Genomic DNA, 21,005 nt, shown 5'->3' on the forward strand with positions numbered 1-21,005 from the left:
GTGTAGGTTGGGTGGATTATCCAGGCTGAATTGCCCATAATGTTCAGGGATGTGGAGGTTGGGTGGCTCTGGGAAATGCAATGTTACAGGGGCAGGTTTAGAGGCTTTCAGGGTCAGTATCAATGTGATGGGCTGAATGACCTGTTTCCACACTTGGGATTCTCTGATAATTCTATTTTTAAAATAGTTACAGAACATAATATACCAGATCTAAACGTTAAGGTTCTGAATTGGACAAAGGCCAATTTTGATGGCACAAGGCAAGAACATTCATCTGGCCCCTCAAGCCTGCTCTGCCATTCAATAAGATCAGGCTGATCTTTTCATGGCCTCAGCTCCACATTCCTGCTCTCTCATCATAAACCCTTAATTCTTTTCCTGTTCACAAATCTACATTTTGCCTTAAAGGCATTCAAGTTGATAATGTCAAATGCTGCACTCGGCAGGGAATTCCACAGATTCACAACCCTTTAGCTGAAGAAGCTCCTCCTGAACTCAGTCCTAAATCTGCTCCCCCTTATTTTGAGGTTATGCTCTGTAGTTTGACCAGCCCCCAGTGGAAATAGCCTCCCTGCTTCTGTCTTATCTACTCCCTTCATAATTTTATTTTTTCTGATGCAACCTCCCATTCTTCTAAATTACAATGACTATAGAACCAGTTTTCTCAATCTCTCCACATACACCAATCCTCTCAACTCCCAACTCAAACTAGTGAACCTCCTCTGTACTCCCTACAGTACCAGTACATCCTTGCTAACGTAAGGGGACCAAACCTGTACACAGTACTCCAGGTGTGGCCTCCCCAGCACCCTGTACAGCTGCAGCATAACCATCCCTCTAGCAATGAAGGACAATATTCCCTTCACTGCCATAATTACCTGCTGCACCTGCAAACCAACTTCCTGTGATTCATGCACAAGAACACCCAGCTCTCGCTGCAAGTTTTCACCATTTCGTCATCCAGTTTTCTGTTCATACGACCAAAATGGATGACCTCACATTTCCCAACATTGAACTCCATCTGCCAGACCCTTACCCACTCACGTAACTGATCTGTATCCCTGTGCAGACTTACAGTGGCCTCTGCAGACATTGCTTTACCTCATCTTTGTATCAAATGTGAACTCTGACACCGTACACTTGGTCCTCAACTCCAAAACATTTGTGTAAATTGCAAACAGTTGTAGTGCCAACACTAATCCAAACACCCGTTCATCCCCATTCATTATTTTTTGCTGGTTAACCAATCCTGTATCAATGATAATTACCCATAATGCTGTGCATCTTTACCTTATTCAGCAGCCTTTTGTGTGGCAACTTATCGGATACCTTCTGGAAATCCAGGTACACCACATCCACCGAGTGTGCCTTGTCTAACGCACTCGTCGTATCCTCAAATAATTCCAGTAAATGCGTTCTACATGACCTGTCTTTCCTGAATCCATGCTGTGTCTGCTCAATGAGACAATTTCTACCCAGATATCTCACCACTACTTCCTTGAGAGGTTCAAGCATTTTCTCCATTACAGAAGTTAAGCTAACGGGTCCTTTTGAAAAATAGTGGCACCACGTTTGCAGCTTCCAGTCTGTCAAATCCATCCCAGAATCCACCAAATTTTAGTGAATTTTCACGAGTCTATTTGTTATTTCCCCCCCCCCCCCCCCCCTGGATTTGTTTCGTCATTCAGTAAATGATTTGGTATCATAAATGAGTTTGCAGGTCATACAAAATTGGAGGTGTTGTGGATAATCAAGAACGTTACCTCAGATAACAATGAGATATTGATCAGATGGGGTTTAATTTAGATAAATGTGAGGTGCTGCATTTTGGAAAAGCAAATCAGGGCAGGACTTATACACTGAATGACAAGGCCCTGGAGACGTTTGTGGAACAAAGAGACCTTGGACTGCAGGTTCATAGTCCTTGCAAGTCAATGATAGGATGATGAAGAAGGTGTTCAGTATATTTTCCTTTATTGGTTCGAGCATTGAGTATAGGATGTGGGAGGTCATGTTGCTGTACAGGACATTTGTTAGGCCACTTTTGGAATAGTGTGTGCAGTTCTGGCCTGCCTCCTATCAGAACGGTGCTGTGAAACTTGAAAGGTTTCAAAAAAGACTGACAAGGATGTTGTTAGGGTTGGAGGATTTGAGCTACAGGGTGAGGCGTAAAAGGCTGGGGCTGTTTTCCCTGGAGTGCCATAAGCTGAGCGGTGATGTTATGGAGGTTTATACAATCATGAGGGGCATGAACAGAGTAAATGAACAAGCTGTTTTCCCTGGAGTGGTGGTCTCCAGAAGTAGAGGGCATTGCTTTAGGGTAAACAGATAAAATTTCAAAGGGGCCTAAAGGACAACTCTTTCATGCAGTGGGTGGAATAAGCTGCCAGAGGAAGTGGTGGAGGCTAGTCCAATTAAAACATGTTAAAGGCATTTAAATAGACACATGATATGATTAGGAAGCATTTACAGGGATATGGGCGATGTGCTGGCAAATGGGAATAGATTAGGTTCGGATACCTGTTTGGCAAGGATGAGTTAGACTGAAGGGTCTGTGTCGGTGCTATACATCTCTATGACTGTGGGATCATAACAGCTTATACTGTTCTGCTTCATCTCTGGGCTCCCTCATGACCACTTTGTCAATATCGAGCTTCCTCAGTCTCGAACAATGGGTGTATTTTTGGTCTGTTTGATATTTTACTATTATTTTTACAGACATTATTGTAAGTTAATTTTTCACTGCCGCACAGTCCCTGACCATGTGCTGCTTATCAATATTTTCTGGAAAATCTTTAACAGTCAAGAATTCCTTTTTCCAATAAGCAAGTCTATCTTCCTTCCATTTCTGACTTTCAAATTCTGCACCATTTTCATTCCCTGTAATCCATTTTGCACTCCCTGAAACATCAACTGTGTTTCTCCTTCCACAGATACCAGTGATTAATGCCAAAACCCTGTTGCCTGTGGAGAGGGTGATGTTTGACTTTCTTGTACAGCTGCAGTTTGTGTGGTGGAGGTGCTCCCACAATATGGTTGGGTAAGAGACATTACAGATTACTCATTCAGCAACAGTAAAGATAATGTCCAAATCAACAACAGTTTCTATTTTTGTTATTATGCTTATAATTCCACAAAAATATTATTGAGAATTTTAAACATAATGCCAGAGATGGTGATATTAGGTCAGGTGACCAAAAGCATTGCCAAGTAAGCAGGTTTTGAGGAATGTCTTAAAGGAGGAAAGCAGACCTGTGAGGTTTTGACTGCGAATTTCAGACCTTGTTGCTTTGACAACTGTAAAAGCAGCCACATAGGTGAAGTAATGAATTAACAGATCATTGGGAGTCTCAAACAGAATGGGTTGTCGAGGTCTCAAAGGGTGTGAGATGCAGCGAGCTTGGGATGATCACAATCAGGAATTAAATCAAGGGTGAGAATTTTAAATTGATGGATGTGGGCTGGATGCTGGCAGGTGAGACTAGATTGAGTTGGGATATCTGGTCGGCATGGACGGGTTGGATTGAAGGGTCTGTTTCCATGCTGTACATCCCTGTGGCTCTATGTTGTTGATTATGAATACAGCCTTTTGATGGATCAACAAGTTTTGGTACGAGGGAGTACTTGGACAGTAGAGCGGCACAGTGGTTAGCACTGCTGCCTCGCAGCACCAGAAACCCGGGTTCAATTCCCGCCTCAGGCGACTGACTGTGTGGAGTTTGCACGTTCTCCCCGTGTCTGCGTGGGTTTCCTCCGGGTGCTCCGGTTTCCTCCCACAGTCCAAAAATGTGCAGGTCAGGTGAATTGGCCATGCTAAATTGCCCGTAGTGTTAGGTAAGGGGTAGATGTAGGGATATGGGTGGGTTGTGCTTCAGCGGGGCGGTGTGGACTTGTTGGGTCGAAGGGCCTGTTTCCACACTGTAATGTAATCTAATCTAGAGATTTAGTTTTTCTTGAGATTACAGGGAGGTTGAATGTGGCAAGCTGGCCAGGGGTATGTTTGGATACTGAAGTCTGGAGATAACACAAGATGGATGAAGTGTATAAGCTGAGAGAAGGGTGGATTCAGCTAGAATTAGTGATCTTGTAGTGAGACCGGGCTGTCACTCTCACCTCACCTCTAGGATTCAGTTGGTTTCCAGATTGTGAATCAGGGCGGTAACACAATCGGGAGCTGAGTGGCCCTGGTGGAGCCTAAAATGAGTGTCACTCAGCTGGCTGTTGCTGAGCAGCTGCTGCTTGGTAGCCCTGTTGATAACATCTTCCATCACTTTACTGCTGATCGAGTGTGGACTGATAGATGGAAATTGCCTGGATTGGATTGCACTGTGTTTTTGTGTTGAACATCCCTGGGCAATGTTCCACATTGTCGGTAGATGCCAGTGCTGGAGTGGTACGTGACTTGGTGGGTGGCAAGTTCTGGAGCACAAACCATCAGTATTATTGCCAGAATGTTGGCAGGGCCCGTAGCCTTTGCACTACTTAACCATTTCTTGATGTTATTCAAACTGAACCGAACTGGCTTAAAACTCACCTCTATGATGTTAGACACCACTGGAGACGGCTGAGATGGATCATCCCACTTTGCACTTCCGGCTGAAGATTGCAGCAAATGCTGTTGTCTTAAATGGTGCGTGAGTGTGTGAGGCCCCTCCATCAGTAAGGGTGGGGATATCTGTGATGCTTCCTCCAGTGAGTTGTTTAATTATCCATCACCGTTCACAACTGGGTGTGGGAGAACTGCAGAGCTCCGATTTGATCTATTGGTTGAGGGATCGTTTAGCTCTATCACTTGCTGCTGATGCTGTTTTGAAATGCAGATGGTCCTGTTTGGTAGATTCACCAGGTTGGCACTTCATTTTTAATTATGCCTGATGCTGCTCTTGGCATGCCCTCCTTTACTGTCCATTGTGATGGGTGAGAGCAGGATTTACAAACCCATGAGATTACAGATTGTGCTGGAGTACAGTTCTGCTGTTGATGTCCCACAGTGCCTCAGAGATACCCAGTTTGAGATCCGACATCTCTTCAAAGTTGTCCCATTTAGAACGGTAATGGTGCCACTCAACACAATGGAGGTTTTTCTTAACTTTAAGCCAAGACTTTGTCTCCAAAAGGAATGTGTGATGGTCGCTCCTACCGATACTGTCATGGCCAGATGTATCTGAAGCTGGTCAATTCATAACAATGAGATCAAGTATGTTTTACACTCTTGGTTCCCTCACCACCCGCTGCAGACTCAGTTGAGCAGCTATATCCTTTAGGACCTGGCCAGCTCAGTCAGTAATTCTGTTACAGAGTTAGTCTCGATAGTGGACATTGAAATCCTGTACCCAGAGTACGTTTGACACCATTTTACTACCTCAGTGCTTCCTTCAAATGTTGTTCAACATGAAGGAGAAATGATTTATCAGCCGAGGGAGGATGGTATGTGGTAATCAGCAGGAGCCATGAGACTTCCTGGTCTCCGGAGCCAATGCTGAGTACTCCCAGGGTAAATCCTCCCTGTCTGTACCACCACCTCTGCCTGGTCTGTCCTGTCAGTGGGGCAGGACATATCCAGAGATTTCAGGAGAAAGTGAAGACTGCAGATGCTGGAGATCAGAGTCAAGAGTCTGGTACTGGAAAAGCACAGCAGGTCAGGCTGATGATGGGCTTAGGCTCGAAACATCGATTCTCCTTCTCCCCGGATGCTGCCTGACCTGTTGCGCTTTTCCATCACCACAATCTCAATATCTTGGGATGGTGATGGTGGTGTCTGGTCATTGTCTGTAAGGGTTGATTTCATGAGTATGACTATGTCAGGCTGTTCCTTGATTGGTCTGTGAGACAGCTCTGCACATTTTGGCCCCAAAATCCAGATGTTAGTCTGGAGGACATTGCACCATCGAGAGGGCTGATTCTGTGGTTGTATTAAATGGTGCCTTCTTAGATGCCGAGTTGTCCATCCAGTTTCATTCCTTTGTTGAGACTTTGCAGTGATTAATACAGTGAGTAGCTGGCTGGGCCGCTGTCAGGTTGGCAGGACTTTTTTCGCCAATGACAAATGGTTTCATGGAGATCAGGAGATTCCTAATACGTTGTTTTTTTTCTTGAATTCAGATTCCACCATCTGCCAAGATGGGATTCGAACCAGGACTTCAGTCATTCGTTTTAATATTTTGGATAAAATTTAAATACATTAGGTTTGATCATTCATTTTAAATATCACTTACCCAGGTTTTGTTTCTTTGTCAAACACTGACCATCATCCTGTCTCCTCCATCCTTCTCTCCAACAACAAGAGTTTGGAGCACATGGAGTTTCTCTGTCACTAAGACTGAGACAATCCAACCTGCTGCTTCCCTCCCTCCCACTAGCCCACTGAGTCAAACTGCCTCACGTGGTGAACCCGGTTTTTGTCCCAACTTGTGTCTTTCTCCAATCTCATCTCATGTCAAGCCTTATCCGAGCTCATCTTGACCCTTTACCCTAATCTCACTAAACCATAGCCTTTCCAACTCTCTTTTCTCCTCCTCCTCATCAGTCCCCCTCACCGATTCACAGACATTGTTCCTTGTTCTGTCTTTTCTGGTTATGTCCTTCTCTCCCGTTCTGTGAAAAACTGACATTTCCTTTTTGAATTCCTTGCATTTGGTGTCCCTCATGGATCTACCCTTGGCACCTCCTGTCTCTCACCTACATACTGCCAGGAGGTGACATTGTGCGAAAGTACCATGTTGGGTTTCACATGTACACTGACGATGCCCAGCTCTCCCTCCCCATCATCCCTCTCCATTACTCCACTGTTACTCAGTTATCAAACTGCTTACCACATTCCCACTACTCGATTAGGTGCCGTTTCCTCCAATGAAACATTGTAATGGTTCAACCCGTTGCCTTCCAACTTCCTTTCCCTAACTGCTGAGCCTCTCCCTCTCACTGGGAACTATGCAGCAGAACTAGACTCTTCACAATACTGCTGTTATATCTGACGCGAAGCTGACCTTCTGATTAGACATCTACACAATCCCAAACACCAGGAATTCCAATCTCTAAACTGTTGCTTATCTCCTCTTCACCCCAGCTCCATTGCTACTGAAACCCCTTACCTGTGTCTGTGTTGCCTTAAACTTGACGAATCCAAAGCAGAACCCTTGATTCTGTGACTGGCTGAGAATCTGGTTTAAAACTCCCCTCTCAGTATTTACCCTCAGGCACATCAGTATTTATTCTGTCAAACCCCTTAAGAATCTGGTGGTGCGGTCTGATTGTAGGTGGTGGAAATGACAGAGGATGATGTGTTGTATCTGGGTGGAAGGTAAGGACTTGGCGCGGGGGGGGTGTTCTATCATTGTTGCAGTTGGAGGTGTGGGTTTCAAAGGCAGAGGTGCAGGAAGTGGAAGAGATACATTGGATGGTATTGACCACATGGGAGGGGAAATTGCAGTCCTTGAAATTTCGGGGCCATTTGGTATGTTCTGGCTTCACTGGAACACAGCAGTAAGCATGAGATAGAGATGTTGGCCAGGGAACAGGCTCGTGTGTTAAAATGACAGGCAGCTGGAAGCTTGGGGTCTGTTTTTGCAGCAGAATGTAGATCATCAGTCGCCATTTTCGCCACCTCCACTGAGATGCTGCCAGACACAGGTTCCTGTCCCCTCCATTAACAGCTATGCACACTCCCAGCCAGATCGTAATCCACTCCTTTGTCTTTCCAAATGTTCTGGTCTCTCTTTGGGTTCTGTCCCTGCCTATTATTTACTCTTTAACCCCAATCTCCTGCAGTACAAAGATCTGCAGGTGAGTTGAATTGGCCAAGCTAAATTTCCCATAATGCTCAGGGATGTGTAGGTTAGATGCATTAGTCAGGAGAAATATACAGTAGTAGGGTAGGGGAAAGAGTTTTGGTGGGATACCCTTCGGAGGGACGCTGTGGACGTTTTGGGCCGAATAGCCTGTTTCCATGCTGTCAGGATTCTAATTTTCCCAGCTCCCATGGTTCTGAGGAAGGGCCACTGGACAGATTTCTGTTCCCAGATGCTGCCAGACCTGCTGAGATTTCCCAGCACCTTCTGCTTGTTGTTCCTGATTGACACCATCCATACACCTTCCGGGTTTAATTCAGACAGGGGGAGGATCCCACCACTGACCTCACAATGGGGTCCAGCTGATTGATGGCAGCTTCAGACCAATAGGAAAAGGTGGTGGGACTGGTGGACCAAGTGGAACCAGCTGGTCATCCAGACAATGGGAGTGAATGAGGGGCGTGGCCAGTGGGATGATACATCACCAGTAACTCTGCCAACGCAGTGCCACGTGACACGTCAGTTGGTGAATGTGGGAGACGCAAACAGGAAAGGGGAGAGTGGCCTCGGGGACAGGGAGATAATGAGTCACTTTAGACTGGGAAGTTTTTATTCCACTCTGTGTGCGGTTCGTAAGTCTGAATTAGAAACTCTTAGTCCCACATTTGCAACAGATGGGATATTGGCTGCAGCCTTTAGGCAGTGACAGGCCCTGGGATATGGCCACCATTTTTATTGGGGGTAATGTACAGGTGAGGCGCATGTGCATGTCCCCTTCCTAGGATGGGGGGTGCGATTTGAAGAGAGGCATTTACACATCAAGCACATACCAAGAGAAAAGTATGTCTTTATATTCTTCCTGCACTGACTGTGAGTTTTGTGTTGTGAATTCATTTCATAGGATATTAAATCAGAATAATTGAGGCTGGGATCTCAAAAGCAAGTTTTTACAGTCAATGGAGTCATCAGGATCTGAATATTATTGGCATTTAACTGTGGAAGGAGAAAGGTTTGTCTGTTCTGTTTGTGGGAAAATATCTCCAATATTTTTGTTAAGCAGAAAGGTGTACAAATTCATGGTTGGGTCACCCTTTGGGTGTGTGCTCTGTTCCAGGCCCTGCAACAGAGGAAGGAGATATTGGCCTGAGAGGGAGCACAGATTTATCCAGATTACACCTCGTCTCTTTGGGTCTAAATCTGAGAGTTCTTACAATCACCCACTTCATGATGTTAACCTGTAAACTTCATATTTTCAATTACCTGCAAACTTCCCATTAAAAGTCCTTTTGGACTCAAATTCCAGTACCTTTTCAGGTGGAATGTTCCAGCTTCTGACAACTGTCTGTTCATCCAGAAACTGCTGAGGTCCATGTTGACTCTGGGGTTACAAAGGGCTGAATTGAAAGATGAGGTGCTGTCCCTGAGCTCCCATTGAGATGCATTGGAACAGTACAGGAGGCTGAGGGCAGTGTAGGTATGAGCAGACAATGAAAATGACAGGGCTGCACTGTGAGGGCTGCTTGGCTCAATGAGAGTGTTCTGGAGTTGGGTGTAAACAGAGTGAGGGGAGACAGGGAGAAGGTGGAGTTGTGGACAGTGAGGAGGGCTGTTGTCGGCTGCAGAGGGACTTAGATATGATGCAGAGCTGGGCTGAGGAGTGGCAGATGGAGTTCAACCCTGCCAAGTGTGAAGTTGTCCATTTTGGAAGAACAAATAAGAATGCGGAATACAGGGTTAATGGTAGGGTTCTTGGTCAGGTGGAGGAACAGAGGGATCTTGGGGTCTATGTACATAGATCTTTGAAGGTTGCCACTCAGGTGGATAGAGTTTGTAAGAAGGCCTATGGAGTATTATCGTTCATTAGCAGAGGGATTGAATTCAAGAGTCGTGAGGTGATGTTGCAGCTGTACAGGACTTTGGTTAGGCCACATTTGGAGTACTGTGTGCAGTTCTGGTCGCCTCACTTTAGGAAAGATGTGGAAGCTTTGGAGAGGGTGCAGAGAAGATTTACCAGGATGTTGCCTGGAATGGAGAGTAGGTCATACGAGGATAGGTTGAGAGTTCTCGGCCTTTTCTCGTTGGAACGGCGAAGGATGAGGGGTGACTTGATAGAGGTTTATAAGATGATCAGAGGAATAGATAGAGTAGACAGTCAGAAACTTTTTCCCCGGGTACAACAGAGTGTTACAAGGGGACATAAATTTAAGGTGAAGGGTGGAAGGTATAGGGGAGATGTCAGGGGTGGGTTCTTCACCCAGAGAGTGGTGGGGGCATGGAATGCGCTGCCCGTGGGAGTGGTAGAGTCAGATTCATTGGCGACCTTTAAGCGGCATTTGGATAGGTACATGGATGGGTGCTTAATCTAGGATAGAAGTTCGGCACAACATCGTGGGCCGAAGGGCCTGTTCTGTGCTGTATTGTTCTATGTTCTATGTTCTATGAAACTCCGTTTTAGTTCAGGCCGTTCAGAAATTCACAGTCCCAATGGGAACAGCCAGTTTTTAAGTGATACCTGCGGAGTATTTGTTAACAGTTTTTAAAGTATTTTTGGTGAGGGCAGTTGAGAGTTAACCACATTGCTGTGGGTCTGGAGTCACATGTAGGTCAGACCAGGTGAGGATGACCGTTTCCTTCCCTCCAGGACATTAGTGAACCAGATGGGTTTTCTAACAATCGACAATAGTTTCATGGTCATCATTCGCCTTTCCATTCTAGATTGTATTGAATTCCGATGCCACCATCAGTCATGTTGGGATTCTAACCCTAATCCTCGGAACACTGTACATATCACTCATCTGGCAGGAATACCATTAAGCCATTGCCTCCCTTTTTAGCAATGTTTAAAAGAAAGTTCCATCATTCTACGTGTACAATTTGAGATAAAACACTGCAACGTCCATGTGTCAGCCTCTCCAAAAGATCAATCAACAGAAATTTGTTTGGGGGTGAAATATTTCACTTTTTTGGGCCAGTTTATTGAACAAAAATGAATCTAAATAAAAATCTTATGCCACAGACATGTAATTTCTGAAGCCGGAGGGGGATTACAGAGACAGGGAGGGTTCTGGGGCTAGAGGGGGATTGTTGTCCAAACATCACTGTGGTGTACATGGACTGTAGCATTTCAGGGAGGGGGTTAACCACCACTTTCTCCAAGACAAGTAAAGGTGGCCAATAAATACTGGTCTGGGCATCAAAGGCAACCCCCAGTGAATAAAACCTAGCCGTGACCTCTCTGAGCTGACTTGCTGTGAAGTAAAAAACCTCTCTGGAAATGGAGTGGGCAGAGAAGAGAAACAGTGACATTTCACAGCTGCCCTCAGAGAGACCTCACCCTTGGAAGTACTCAGAGCCGGGGATCAGCTCAGTGAGTTTCAGTCTCTTCAAATATCAATCTTAGTCGGTTTAATTTTATTAAATCTACAATAATGAGTAAGGTGAGGATTTATTTTTAATGTCTTAGGGTCTCTTGATGAAATGTTTAAGATATGAAACGTAAGCATTAAGTTATTCTCAGGCAGTATTTTTTGAGCAGTAAGACTGTGCCTTTGTCTTGGTCTGTGGATTGTTAAGGCGGAGAGATGGCCTGTTGTAGAGTGGCGTGCTGTTCCTGTCGGATGCGGGAGATTAGGGAGAGTTTCAATGATGGATTTGTGGTGCTGGAAGAGCACAGCAGTTCAGGCAGAATCCAAGGAGCAGCGAAATCGACGTTTCGGGCAAAAGCCCTTCATCCTGATGAAGGGCTTTTGCCCGAAACGTCGATTTCGCTGCTCCTTGGATGCTGCCTGAACTGCTGTGCTCTTCCAGCACCACTAATCCAGTATTTGGTTTTCAGCATCTGCAGTTATTGTTTTTACCTCAGAGTTTCAATGATCCTGATGATTGTCTGCAGGAAGTGTGATTGCAAATCATATTGGAACGCATTGATTGGTGGAGGAGTGATTAAAGGCAGTGAGGAATTGACAGGAGCCGGTGGGGGAGGGTGGGGGGGGGTTGGGTGTGATAGGTATCAGTCTCAGGAATGCAGGATACTGCAGATACAGTCAGGTAGATGGTTTACTGCCAGGAAAGCGAGGAGGGGTAGGTTGGTACTGCAGGAGTCTCCTGTGGCTATCCCCATCTAAGACAAGTTTTCTGTTTTGGAAAATGTAGGTGGTAATAGACTTTCAGGGGAATGTAGCACTGACAGTCAAGTTACTGTGACTGAGACTGGTTTCTAACACAATGTGAGGTATATCCAGTTCCACACGATCGATGGTGATAGGGGACTCTCTAGTCAGGGGCACAGTCTGCCGTTTCTGCAGCTGACAGTGAGACATCAGAATGGGGTGATGCTGCATTTGTGCCAGTGTCAAGGATGTCTCTGAGGGAGCAGAATATTCTCAAAAGGGAAAATAACCAGTGGGAGGACATTATACATTGGTACCAATGGCATAGGAAGGGGAAAGCATGGGGTCCTGACGAGCAGGGAGATTTGCTAGTGCCACTCGGGAGGCATTAATCCAGTGAGGGAGTCGGGGTAAACCTAAAGAGATAGTGAGAAAAGAGGTGAGTCTGAGACTGGTACGGTTCACCAGTCAGACTGTCAAGGCAGGCAAAAGCAAGTCACAGAATGAGATGCGACGGACCAGTTGCACTGCATTTATTTCAGTGCGAGAGGCCTGACAGGTCAGGCAGGTGGGCTCAGGGTATGGTTTGGAACATGGCACTGGGATATTACAGCAATTACAGAGGCATCACTCAGGGATGGATAGGACTAGCAGATTTATGTTCCAGGATATAGATGCTTTCGCAAGGATAGAAAGGGGCCAACAGAGCAGGGAGAGAGGTGTTTTTGATTAGGGATAACATTATGGCTGGACTTCGGGAGGATATTCCTGGGAGTACATCCAGGCAAGTTATTTGTGTGGTACTGAGAAATAAGAAAATGATGACCATCTTACTGGGATTGTATTATAGACTCTCTCCCAATACTCAGCAGGGAATTGAGATACACTTTTACCAGGAGACCTCAGTTATCTGCAAGAATAATATGGTTGCAATGATCAGGGGTTTTAACTTTACCAACATGGCCTATGAGTGCTGTAGTGTTAAGGGCTTGGATGGAAAGGTATTTGTTCAGTGTGTACGAGAACATTTCAGATTCAGTTTGTAGGTTGTACCTACTAGAGAAGGAACAAAACCTGACCTGTTTTCTTTCTTCATTCACAGGATGAGGCTGTCACTGGCTCGGCCAGCATTTATTGCGGCGTTTACCCAGAGGGCAGTTAAGAGTCAACCACGTTGCTATAGGTCTGGAGTCCCATGCAGACCAGACCAGGTAAGGATGGCATTTTCCTTCCCTAAAGGTCATGAGTGAACCACATTGGTTTTTCCAACAATTGACAATGGATTCCTTGTCGTCACTAGATTATTTTTTCTGGATATTTATTGAATTTATGTTCCAAAATCTGCCGTGATGGGATTCAAACCCGGATCCTCAGAACGTTATCTGGGTCTCTGAATTATCTGTCTAGCAACAATTTCACTCCGTCATCACTGCCTCTTAGGAAATGATGCAGGGTGAGTGACCGAGGTATCAGTGGGGCAGCACATCAGCACCAAAGATCCCACAGTATTGTGGCTCAGTGGTGAGCGCTGCTGCCTCAGCACCAGGGACCTGGGTTTGATTCCAGCCTCAGGTGACTGCCTGTGTTCAAGTTGGCACATTCTCCCCAGTATCTGTAAGGGTTTCCTTCGGGTGTTCCAGTTTGCTCCCACAGTCCAAAGATGTGTAGGTTAGTTGGATGAACCATGTTAAATTTCCCATAGTGTCTAGATGCAGTATATGAGGTTTTGGGATGTGCAGGCAAATCTCTGCCTGATGTGAAAAGATCCTTTTGGGGTCTTGGACAGAGGTCAGAGGGAGGTGTGGCCGCACGTTTTACATTCCCGTGGCGGCAAGGGAGGGTCAAGGGTGTGGAGCGTGGGTTGGTGGGAGGGTGTGGACCGAACAAGGAAGGCGCAGCGGGAATGGTCTCTGCGGAACACAGATAGAGGTGGGGAGGGAAATATGTCTCTGGTGGTGGGGTCTGGCTTGAGGTAGCAGAAATAACAGAGGTTAATGTGCTGTATCTGGAGATTAGTGGGGTGGAAGGTGAAGACCGCAGGGTTATATTCTTCGTTGTGGCTGGAGGTTTAAAGGCGGAGGTGTGGGAAGTGGAGTGTATGTGTTGGAGGGCATTGTTGATCAAGTCAGAGGAAGATTACGGTCCTTGAAGTCGGCCTTTCTGGGATGTCCTGGAATAGAATCCAAAGAGATTAAACAAATATATCACAGACAAAAGATTAAATGGACCAGAGAATAGGACCCCTGAAAAGTCAACAAGGCTGTCTGTGGAACACAGGGGCTGCGAACGATATGCAAATATTTCATGTCATTTTTTGCTGGACAAGTATATGAAAGCTTGAGAGTTTGGAGAAATAAACAGTGATAACTGGAAAAGTGTCCATGTTACAGAGGAGGTGGTACTGGATGTCTTAAATTGCATCAAGATGGATAAAGCCCTGGAACCTGATCAGATGTATCCTGGAACTTTCTGGAAATCTAGGGAAGTGATTGTTGGGCCTCTCCTGAGGTATTTGTATCGTTGATAGCAACAGGTGAGGTGCCATTATTTTTAAAAGGTGGTAAGGAGAGGCCATGGAACAAGAAAACAGTGAGCCTGAAGTCAGTGGCAGGCAAGTTGTTGGAAGAGATTCTGAGGGACAGGATATCCATCTATTTGGAAAGGTAAGGAATGACAGGGAGAGTCAATGTGGCTTTGTACATGCACAGTTGTATCTCACTAACTTGAGTGTTTTGAAGTGACAAAGAAAATTGATTAAGCCAGGCGGTGAACGTTGTTTATATGGACATTCAACAAGGTTCCACAAAGCAGACTGGTTCGCAGGGTTAGATAACATGGGATGCAGGGAGAGCAAGCCATTACAAAACTGCCGTGAAGGTAGGAGACAGAGGATGATGATGGAGAGTTGCTTTGCAGACTGGAGGCCTGTGAGCAGCAATGTGCTGCAAGGATGGATATTGGGCCCTTAAATAAATGACTTGGATGTGAATATTTGAGGTATGGTCAGTAGGTTTACAGAACACACCAAAATTGGAGCTGTAGTGGACAGTGAAGAAGGTTAGTTCAGAATACCACAGGATCTTGATCAGATGGGCCATTGGAGCAAGGAATGGCAGACGGAGTTCAATTTAGATATATGCGAGCTGTTGTATTTTGGAAAGGCAAATCAGGGCAGGACTTATACACTTCATGGTAAAGTCTTGGGGAACGTTGCTGAACAAAGGGACCTTGGAGTGCAGGTTCATAGTTCCTTGAAAGTAGAGTCACAGGTAGGCGGGGTAGTGAATGCAGCTGTTGTAATGTAATATTGTGACTGTACAGGGCGCTGATTACAGCTCTTCTGGAATTCTGTTTTCAGTTCCAATCTCCCTGTTCTTGGAATAATGTTGAGAAACTTGAAAGGGTTCAGAAAACATTTGCAGGGACTTTTCCAGGATTGGACGGTTTGAGCTATTGGAAAAGGCTGAATAGGCTGGGAATATTTTCCCTGGAGGGTTGGAGACTGAGAGGTGATCATATAAAATCATGAAGGGCATGGATAAGGTGAGCAGTCAGGGACTTTTTCCCAAGTTCAGTGGGTCCAGAACTAGAGGGTACAGGCTTAATGTGAAAGGGAAAAGATTTCAAAGGGATCTAAGGGGCATCTTGTTCATGTTGAGGGCATTGCAAGTATTGAATGAACTGCCAGAGGAAGGGGTGGAGGCTAGTACAATTGCAGCATTTAAAAGTCATCTGATTGGGTACATGAAGAGGAAGGATTTAGAGGGATAAGGGTGAACCGCTGGCAAATGGGACTCCATTAACGCTCTCCGTTATTGATCAATGCATTGAATACAGAAGCTGGGGCGCCATATTGTGGCTGGACAGGATGTTGATTAAGCCACTTCTGGAATTCTGTTTTCAGTTTGAATTTCCCTGTTCTGGGAAAGATGTTGTGAAATATGAAAAGGTTTGGACAAGATTTACAAAAACGTTGCCAGGATTGTGGATTTTGCCTCCAGGGAGAGGCTGAATAGGCTGGGGCTATTTTCTCTGGAGAGTCAAAGACTGAGAGGTGACTTCATGGAGATTTATGAAATCACGAGGGGTATGAATAAGGTGAGCAGCCGGGGTCCTATTTCCTCAGGTTAGGTGGGTCCAAAACTAGAGCACCTGGGTTTAAGTTGAGAGGGGAAACATTTAAAAGGGATCTAAATGGCAATGTTTTCAAGCTGAGTGTGGTGTGTGTATGGGAGGGGCTACCAGATGAAGTAGTGGAGGCTGATCAAATCACAACATTTAAAAGGCTTCTAATTGGGGACATGAATAGGAAGGGTTTCGATGGATACAGGCCAATAGCTGGTAAATGGGAATCCATTAGTTTAGGATTCCTTGTTGGCACGGACAAATTGGACCGAAGGTCTGTTTCGTTTATCTTAATAAATTAAGATGCATTCCTCTCTTTTGTGGTGAGCTAGCTGAAACACAGATAATTATCCTTGGAGCTGAGAAGGTGAAGCAGTGATTTTGATCTGGTGCCGATTTGGTTCCAAGGTCTTGAATTTGCAGAGAGAGAGAGAGAGAGAGGAATTATTAACACTGTCACAATTTTTAGTAACTACTTTCAAGTAATTGGCAAATAATACAAGGTGAAAATGTGAACACTATTTTCCTCAGTAAGGGCTGAGCATCTGGAACAGTCTGAATGTCGCAGATTCAGCAGGTCTTCTGAAACAGACTTGGAATTTTACTTTTTAAGGTAAGATTTGGGGGGCCGTGGGCACATGGGAGGGGACTTGGGACAGATTTGCAGCATCTCCAGTGGGAGTGAGTACAGCCCCAATGGGCTGAATAGCCCCCAGCCCCTGTGCTTTGTGATACTGCCCCAATCACTGTGAATGATGAAGCTCATCCCAGGGCAGAGAGAGGGAGGAGCCAACCACTCACCTCTCAATCGGTGCCAGCTTAATTAACGGCAGCTCCAGACCAATAGGAGGAGGCTGTGTGGTCCTGCAGCCAATGGGAGTGAGTGAGGGGTGTGCCCAGCAAGACAGCACCTGTCCATGAGCTGTGCAGGTGCCGTGTCACTGGGTGGGGTCGGGAGAGACAGCAGAGACTGGGACAGAGGCTGTGGGACCTGAATTACAAACTCCTGGTAAATTAAAACCAAAAGAACTGCAGAAGATGTAAATCAGAAACAACAACCAGGAGGTTCTGGAAAAGCTCAGCAGGTCTGGCAGGATCTGTGATGAGAAATCAGAGTTAAAGTTTCAGACCCAGTGTCCCTTCCTTAGGACAGATGTTACTGAGAAAAAAAGTCAGTTTATGTGCAGAAGTTAGTGTGGGGGGGAGGATAAAAGGAGTAAAGGATAGGTGGGGATAGAGTGAGAAGAACAGTTGGGTAAAGGGCTGGGGGAGGGTGATTAGCTGTTAATGGAGACTGTTAGTGGCTAACTAAAGGTAGTGTGTAATGGCAGACTGAGAAAACTGGTGTGTGGGGTAGGGGGCTACGACATGAGGTTGTTAACTTATGGTTAGCATCAATGAGGTAAAAAGAATGACTGCAGATGCTGGAAAGCAAATACTGGATTAGTGGTGCTGGAAGAGCACAGCAGTTCAGGCAGCATCCAACAACCAGCGAAACGTCGATTTCGCTGCTCATTGGATGCTGCCTGAACTGCTGTGCTCTTCCAGCACCACTAATCCAACTTATGGTTAGGCACTAACTGTCTCCATTGTGAGCTGTTCCCCACCTATATCACTCCACGCTTGAAGCTGCCAAGGACACAAACCTTTGGAATATCCTCCCTAACCTCCTCTGTCCGCCTTAAAGATGTATCTAAAAATCGTTCTCTTTAATCAACCTTTCCACCATTCGTGAAGCATTTTAGGAGATTTGTCAATGTGAAAGGCTCCATACAATGCAGGTAGTTGTTGTTATTGTCTGACATCAGGAGAAACAGGGATGAGCCCTCTCTCTCTCTGAGACCTGATGAACAACAGCAAAAGCAGGAAGCACTGAGCATGCTCCAGCCCACAATGGGCCTCGGATTATTGATGTCAGCGCAGGACCAATAAGAGTGGGGGAAAGGGGGCGAGAGGTGCTAGTTGGTCCTTCAACCAATCGGAATGAATGAGGGGCGGGACAATACTCAACCATGTCATAAACTTCACTGACAGCACAGTGTTGTTGTGGCCAAGGCATTGGAAATGTGTGAATGTGCAGGGCAGGGGGAAGGAAAGACATATTGACCAGGAAGAGAAGGAAATTTTCATGGTATGGGATGAGAGGCTTTACAGAACTTAGTGCACATTGTAAAACACAAATTTAAAAATCCCAAATTCTGCACCATTTTCCCTCCCTATCATGCATTTTGCACTCCCTGAAATATCAACTGTGTTTCTCTCTCCACAGATACCAGTGATCAATGTCAAAGCCCCACTGCCTGTGGAGAAGGTGATGTTTGACTTCCTTGTACAGCTGCAGTTCGTGTGGTGAAGGTGCTCCCACAATGTGTTTGGGTAAGAGCTGTTATAGATTATTCACTCAGCGACAGTGAAGAGTTGACAATATGTGTGCAAATCAACAACAGTTTGTTTTTTTTATCATGTTTATAATTCCACAGACATATGATTGAGAACTTGTGACATAAGGCCACAGCTGGGGATATTAGGTCACGTGATCAAAAGAATTGCCAAATAAGCAGGTTTTCAGGAATACCTTAAAGAAGGAATTCCGGTCTGAGGGGGTTAGGGTGGGAATTCCAGACCATGTTGCCTTGGCAACAGTAGAAACAGCTAGACAGGTGAAGCAATGAATAAACTCATTGTTGGGAGTCTGAAAGAAAATGAGTTGTCGGGGTCTCACAGGTTGTGTGGTGCAGGGAGACAGGGGTGTTCACAGCCAGGAATTACATCAAGGGTGAGAATTTTAAATTGTTGCTTGTTAATAGGAGCCTTTTGATGGATCAACAAGTTTTGGGACAAGTGAGCACTTGGGCAGTAGGGTTTTAGATACTCTTGAGATTACATGGAAGTTGAATGTGGGAGGCTGGCCAGGAGTGTGTTTGGATAACGAAGTCTGGAGATAACACAGGGATGGACGAGTATTTCTGTAAATGAGCTGAGACTAGGGTGGAGTTGGGTGATGTCACTGATGTAGGAATAGTACTTTTGGAGTTGGGCTCCTCCTCCTCATCACCCCCCCTCCCCAATTCACAGATATTGTTCCTTGTTCTACCTGTCTGTCTTTTCTGGTTATGTCCTTCTCTCTCATTCTGCTACAAACTAATATTTGACCCCACTGTTGTTGCAAAAACCTACTCCATCCCGACTCTCCCTTTCCTTTCTGATTTCCTTGTATTTGGTGTCCCTTAAGGATCTCTCCTTGGTCCCTCCTGTTTCTCACCTACATACTGCCAGGAGGTGACATTGTCCAAAAGCACCGTGTTAGGTTTCACATGTACACTGACAATGCCCAGCTCTCCCTCCCCACCATCCCTCTCCATTACTCAGTTATCAAACTGCTCATCACACTCCCATTACGCGATTGGCTGCAATTTCCTGCAACGGAACGTTGCAATGGTTAAATCCATTGCCTTCAGTTGCTATTACAAATCACTTTCCCTGACTGCTGAGCCCCTCCCTCTCCCTGGGAACTGTCTGAGACAGAACCACACTCTTGACAATATTGTTCTCATATCTGACCCCAAGGTGACCTTCTGATCAGACATCTACACAATTACAAACACCAGGAATTCCAATCTCTTAAATGTTGCTTGTCTCCACCTCACCCCAGCTCCATTGCTACTGAAACCCCTCACCTGTGTCGGTGTTGCCTTAAACTTGACGAATCCAAAACAGAATCCGTGATTCTGTGACTGACCCAGAATCTGGTTCCAGACTCCCTCATGATGACAAACCTCCTCTCAGTATTTACCCTGTCAAACTCCTTAAGAATCCTACATGTTACAATGAGATCCCCTCATTCTTCCCAAATCCAGTGAGTAGAATACCAACGTCTTCAGCCTTTTCTTTAAAGATAATCCCTGCAAACCAGGGTTCATCCCAGTCAATTGTCTGTGAAATGCCTCTGATGGAATGATGTATTTCCTTAAATAAAGGGACCAAACCTTCTGTCATTACTCCAGGTGTGGTCTCACTCGCACTTTATAAAGTTCCTCTCAGGTATATACTCCAAACAACTCCCTTTAAACTTACACAGATGTTGTTGGAAATGCGCAGAAGGTCATGCAGCATCTGTGAAGAAAAATCAATTAAAGTTTCGGGTCTGGACACCCTTCCTCAGATACGTTAACCCTAATTTCTTTTCACAGATGCTGCTAGACCTGCTGAGCTTTTCCAGAAACTTCTGTTTCTCTTCCTGGTTTACAGCATCTTCAGTTGGTTCGGTTTTCATATCCTTGAAACTTGCCCATCTCTCTTCAAGAATTTGTCATTTCCACCTTGGAAAAAAGATTCACATTTGTTTGGACTCCCCTACCCTGGGAAAAAAGAAACCATGACTAGTCACACTTTCATTGCTCCTCATAATTTTATAAAATTCAATAAAGCCACCTAAAGTGTCCAGTGCTGTAGGGAAATAGCCTCAGCCTATTCAGCCTCTCCCTATGGTTCACGTGTTCCACTACTGGCAACACCCTAGTAAAACCATTCTGAACTCTTGCAAGTTTCCCAACATCTTTCCTATAGCTGGGAGACTGGAATTGAAAGCAGTCTGGGGATTCCAAAAGTGGCCGAGCCAATAAACTGTACAACGTAAACATGATCTCCCAACTCCTATTCTCAATGCACTGCCCAATAACAGCAAGCATACCGCACACCACCTTCACTGACCTGTCTACCTTCAACCACACTTTCAAGGAACGATCAACCCACACTGCATGGTCTGTTTGTCTGTCAACACTTCCCAGGAATTTGTCATTAAGAGGTTGAGTCCTATTCTGGTAACATCTTTCTGAAATCAGGGAGACCACAATTGAATACAGTATTCTAAAACTGGCCTCCCCAATGCCCTACTCAGCCACAACGTGACCTCCTAATCCCGATACTCAGTGACAGAATCCCCACAGTGTGGAAACAGGCCTTTCGGCCTGTGAGACCATAACAA

The 21,005-nt window shown here is 45.4% G+C and overlaps 1 long non-coding RNA gene across 1 annotated transcript in view; it reads left to right on the top strand.

Annotated features, from left to right (window-relative positions):
• LOC140484534 (uncharacterized) overlaps positions 1-21,005 on the top strand; it is a 40,979-nt gene that overhangs the window by 11,886 nt on the left and 8,088 nt on the right. Inside the window, exons 5-9 of the long non-coding RNA XR_011962240.1 lie at positions 2,934-3,040; positions 8,689-8,796; positions 12,999-13,107; positions 16,553-16,634; positions 18,291-18,397. This is a non-coding gene — a long non-coding RNA (uncharacterized lncRNA). The remainder of the gene's footprint in view (positions 1-2,933; positions 3,041-8,688; positions 8,797-12,998; positions 13,108-16,552; positions 16,635-18,290; positions 18,398-21,005) is intronic.

The sequence above is a fragment of the Chiloscyllium punctatum genome, chromosome 13 (assembly GCF_047496795.1).
Source record: "Chiloscyllium punctatum isolate Juve2018m chromosome 13, sChiPun1.3, whole genome shotgun sequence".
NCBI classification, from domain to species: Eukaryota; Metazoa; Chordata; class Chondrichthyes; order Orectolobiformes; family Hemiscylliidae; genus Chiloscyllium; species Chiloscyllium punctatum.